The sequence below is a fragment of the Hibiscus syriacus genome, unplaced genomic scaffold, assembly GCF_006381635.1.
Source record: "Hibiscus syriacus cultivar Baekdansim isolate YM2019G1 unplaced genomic scaffold, ASM638163v2 tig00111070_pilon, whole genome shotgun sequence".
Lineage (NCBI taxonomy): Eukaryota > Viridiplantae > Streptophyta > Magnoliopsida > Malvales > Malvaceae > Hibiscus > Hibiscus syriacus.
In genome coordinates this window covers 656,212-661,994 of record NW_024062971.1, presented here as the reverse complement: position 1 = coordinate 661,994, position 5,783 = coordinate 656,212, and the positions used below count along the sequence as shown (strand labels likewise).

At 33.9% G+C, this 5,783-nt stretch overlaps 1 pseudogene; it reads right to left on the bottom strand.

The window, feature by feature from the left end:
• Positions 1 to 2,262: 2,262 nt before the first annotated feature.
• On the bottom strand, positions 2,263 to 4,948 carry LOC120151904 (annotated as a pseudogene).
• Between the last annotated feature and the right edge of the window lie 835 nt (positions 4,949 to 5,783).

The following is a 5,783-nucleotide window of genomic DNA, read 5'->3' as shown; positions in this document are numbered from 1 at the left end:
AACTTTCGAATTGGAAGTCAAGCTGTTCAGTTTGGCAAGCGAACAAAGCTAACCATTTTATAATTGATTTATTTATTAAAAATCTATTTGGTTGATATAAATTCCAACGACAATGAAAACAAAAGTGTCCATGAGAATATATGTCAAAGGGCAGGTTTCACTTTTGGTAGTTCCCTCTACAGTTTTAATATACGGTTAAGAAAAGATGTTATAAAAAATATTAATATTTTTTAATATTTCCAGTAAAACACTATCTAAAACATTATTTTTTTACAAAAAATATTAATTTTACTACCTAATTTTTAATAGAAAAAATAATATTTTACCGGTAGAAAAATTATGATTTATATAACGCTTTACCGGAAATGTTAATCATTTTAGGTAACGCCCAATATTAACATTTCTGATAAAAAAATATTTTAGTTAGTACTTTACTAAAAATATTAAAAAATATATTAACATTTTAAATAGCACATTTCTTTAACCATATATTAAGGCTGCAGTATATAAGACATCCTACTTTTGGACCACTTCAAAAACTGTGAAACAGTAAATTAATAAAATAATAAAAATTTATTTTTATCTTTTAAACAAATTAAAATTTTGATTAGACTAATATTTTTTTTTGAAATTTAATTAAAAATTACAAAAACGCCTTTAAAGAACTTCACTTTTTTGTGGTGTTATATTCAAAATACCGCTAAAGAATCTGACTTTTTATGCATTTGTTATTGTAAAACGCCACTAACAGTTGCGGCATTCGTTTGACCGACGCTTTTTGTGGTTTTTTTGTGTCGAAAGTATTTTTAACGGTACTTTTAAACGTCACTATAGGACAAAAAAACATTGTTATAAACCTATTCTATTGTAGTGGTTAGCTTGGAACAAAGTACGTGATATATTTTATGATATTAATTGAGAAATTGATGTTTATGTTGAAGTAAAAATTTGATAGATCTATTAAAAAAAAACTTTTTACCGTTTTTAAGAAGTTAATCTTTAACATTATATTGTATCGGACATTCTATACCAACTAAAAATTAGTAGATTTAGTTACAAAAAAAATCTGGCTGCCTCTTATTTTTTTAAACCTAGTTTTCTTTTAATATTTTTGTGCCGTCTTCTTCTTTCTCTTTGATTTTTGTTTAGTCAGTGACGTCACCGATCTTAATGTTGGTTGTCAACAGCCGGTGACTATTACTTCTCTTATTATTTTTTTATATTATGTCTTTTATCTTTTTTGCTTTAGTATTTTCAATTTTGAATAAGATTATGTTCTTGTGACATGATTTTTCTCTCATCTTGTGGCAAATTCTCATGATTTGGTATGTTTTCGCATACCTTTGTGATCGTTTTGGTTCTCCCACAAAAATCATAACTACATTTATTTTATGATTGGTTAGTCGGTGGTCATGTATAGTCAGATCATCTCTTTTGGTAAAAGGTTGTTTGATGATGTAATCATATTGTGTAGCGAAGCAGCCTGCCAGATTATTTGGTTCGCTCTCCACTCTTTTATCACTTCCTCAAACGTCTCATTCGACAGAGATAAGGAGATTTTATTAAGGTTATTGAGTTTTGATGTTGACCGTCATTCTTATTAGAAGATTTTATTTTTATTTGTATCTTTAATTTTAATTATTTCTTTTGTATGAGTATTTCGACGACTATGGTCTCCAAATTTCTCTCTATAGTTTGATGCGTTATAATTTTGTTTCCTTTACATTGTTAAAAAAACATTATATTGTATCATTTCAAAGATATTAAGTGATGCATTCATGAGAGGGAGTAAGATACGCGATATACAATGAATAACATGTCATATTTATTAAAATATGATTATTTTTTCTTTTATGGATTTTTATCCACAAAATATTTTCTAATAAAATTTTAAAGAGGACATATTTTACAATAAATATGCAAGGGGACTATTATAATATTATTTAATGGATGTCCATTATGAAACTCTTCCCCTCTCATAATAAAATATTGATAATTGAAGTCCAATATTAAAAATTAAAATAGAATATCCTTTCTCTCGTAGTGTATTATTTGCCTATAATTGTTAAAATAGTCTCATAAGTTTAAGATTTTGATGATTTAATTGGTATTCTTTGTCTTATAGCTCATTTGACATCATCCATGCATAAACTGAAACGACATCTTTAATGGGAAAAACCAGACCCAGAACTTGTCTTCTTCTTCTTCTTCTTCTCGTCTAATTTTAGTTATTTTTCTACTACTATATATATAAATGATACATATATAGTTAGATATAAGACCAAAATCCTCCAAGGAGTTCAGTATCGAGAGGAAGATGGGGATTCCCCATGGAGAAAAGCAGAGAAGAAAGCAAGTGAACTGCTTGGTTTGAAGCAAGGCACTGCATGGCCAGCTCCTCTAAATGTTGCAAACTTAAGCCCTTCGTATTCTTGAATCCAACCGCTGACCTGGCCAGATTAACAACATGAACTTGGTGTTATCATCCGCAAGAATCAAGTGCCCATTTATTCGGATTCGGGTGAGATCGAATACCTGTTTCTCATGGTACCATGGTCTCCATGCCTTAGTGATTGGCAATCCCAAAGCACTTATGCTGTATCGAGTAGACAAAACCGGAACTCTTCCATTCGTGTCTCCACTAAAACCAATCCGAAAGACATTAAAATGATCATGAACTGTTCGTATAAGGTTGTTTGTGTTATATACTGCGATATCTAGAAACATGGGGAATTTACCTGTAAACCCAAATTCTAATTCCTGCTGCAATAAGCTTTTGGTGTATTGGAAGTACTGACGGCTTTGTATCTGCCCAACCATCAAATATATCCATACTGCATTACAGAAAACAATGGCATTGTCACATTTAGTAAACCAAAATCATAGGACATGACTGCTCGATCAGGTATTCTCATTTTACCGCACTGCGGCACGGTAAAATGAGAACATAACGATACGATTGCGACATTATATATAGTAAGATATATGCAATATATTTACTTGCAGATGCCCAGTTCCTGAGATTGTGACCATCACTAACGTGAAGAGCTTTTTGAACATCCAGTCTATTGTAGAAAGTATTTGCGTAGCCATCAAGGCAGGGATCAAAACCGCCCAAAATCCTTGGCATCTGATAAGGGGGGAAAATCCATAAGGCCACCATATCATAATATGGACATAGAGGGGAATGCAAGTTACAGAAGATGATCACCATATTGGATTTTCGCTTCATCGTGACTTCGAGTAGCAATTTTTCGTCGGAACTAGTGGTATCACCGATACACATCGGGGTGTATAGGCTGAAGATATCGATCTCCTTATACTGTTTGAGCACTTCATCAACAGCTTCACTACAATCTTCATTGCTCCATGTATCATTGCTTTTGAAATCACAGGTTTCGGTGATGGTTTTGTGAGTTTCATCGGATACCACGGCATGGCTCCACGCATAATCCACCATGCCTCGCCAGTCCTCGGCGTCATATGTTTCGGGATTTCCCAACTGTCGAAATTCCCAGCTAGTCAAGCAATAATTGAATAGTCTAGTGGTGGGAAACAAAAACAGGACCGGATGAACAATATGGTCGTACCAAAATACCATCAAGTTCAATATAAAGTGAAGGGTCCTTCTTGTTGTCATAAATGAGTTCAGCCAACTCTGGCACATATTTTCCTGGGAAACAAAAAAGTCAATTGAGAATCAATCTGCTGAGTTTGAAGGCAAATGTGAACTTATTAAAGAGGGAATACCTGCATAGCTTTCCCCAGCTATATAAAAGGTTCTTTTCCTGTATGATGGAAACTTCAGGAACCACTTATGCAGGAAAGTGTAAGTATCATTTGCTGGTCCATAGATGAAAATAAGCACAATTTACCATTAGTATCGGATAACTACGATACTCGAACTCTTCATTTTTATTTACGTGTATTCGATACGTATCGTATACTGATGCGAAGAGAAAATATAATCAGTAAACTCATCTCCTAGATTGTCATAATCAGTTGAAGTGTTTGAGTATGAAACTCCAATTGGAGATTCCAGGAATAACATATTGGCTTCTGCATCAAGCAAAGACATTAAAATAGACCCCAAAAAAATTCTTAATAATGGTATATTGGAATATTGAGAGCAGCATATACATAGGTTGATAAGTGCCGCCAAAAAGCAAGTGCACTGATTTTATATGAATTTTCTGTGATGCAATGACCTATATTTTAATGATGAAATCAGTTATGATGTTGATGACGACGATAATGAATAATGGATAGATAAGAAGAAAAATACTGCAACTTTAAATATACAAGTTGGTAGATAATTATAAGCTCTGAACTTTATACCTTTATTCCATGAGAAGTTTTGAAGTTAATCCCACGGCCATTAGTGTCCACTATGAAAGGACCATCTCTTGCGTGGCTCCATATCCCACAGAAGAACACCCGGGACCTGAAATGAAAAACCAGACGTAGGATTTTATATTAAAGATGTAAATTTTAAAATTCATGTTAAAAATTTAAGGGATTCTAATCTTGTTTGAATATCTAATCTTTAATCTCGTTTGAATATCTAATCTGACTCGAATTCGATAACAAATGTATTTAGACTACTAAGATACAAGTTTGATGAGTTTGGAGATAGGGCATTATTGTTACCTCCATTAAGCCAAAGAACCAATGGTTTTTCATCAGGTTGAGACATTGCCTCATAGAACCAATAAAAGAGTGTTCTTCCGTTGATTTCATTCACGGTGACATATCCGGCGTAATGTCGGAAATCCACAGGCGGCTGACCGGGCAAGTCGGTAACGAGATCGTCATGGTTCCCTAGGGAACTCGATCCCTTCTCGTCGAGCCATCGCCAATGTCTTTCACCCGCGACTCGATCCGACGACGAAATAGTCGAGATGAAGACCAAAGTAAATAAAACCACAACTCTTGGCCGGAAACCATGTCAGTAACAGACGGAGCAAGTCGGATTAAGTTCAAAGAAACAGGGAACGGTGACTACCGAGAAATATCACGTGTATTTATACTGGCATCAATATGGTGGCACTGTGATTTTTTTATATGGTTGTTGGCCTGTTTGTGACAATCTGGCATGGCTTTGTTAGACAACTTTCTTGAGTGTTTAGGGGACAGTGGTATTGGGTTGTTGACGTGAATTACGTCTATTATTATCCCCCAATAATTTATGATTAACACTATCCACATGGTGATGCAAGGAAACAACACAAAATATACATGTGGTGACCACACACACACAAACACATATGGTCATGCGTGAAGTGGAAGAACAGATTGGAAAGCAAATTAAAGCTCAGTTTGGGTATATATATATAGAGAGAGAAAAGTATTTGACATACAGGTCGTGTAAATTTTATGTTCAATAATTTGATTTCTTCCGATGTTGAATCTTAACACTTTTATTGTCTCTTATTCTTTTTATGTAATCTAACTCAAAGATTTCATTTTTGAGATAAAGTATCCATGATTGAATGCAAATTATTAATTGACTAAATGTCAATGTTTATCACTGAAGTGACAAGTTTTTGTATCCAAAGTATTGATGTATACTGTCACGTGTATACAAGAGATGATATAATACATGTCATGTGTCTAAAGTGATGACATGGTACATGACACATCATCACTTATGTACACATGGCAGTCTCACGTTAGTATTTTGGATTTATAGGACTTGCGACGTCAACCGTAAGGGGGTGTTTGGTTCAAGGATTGTGGGATTCTCATGGGATGGGAATCCCACATTTCCATGTTTGTTTGGC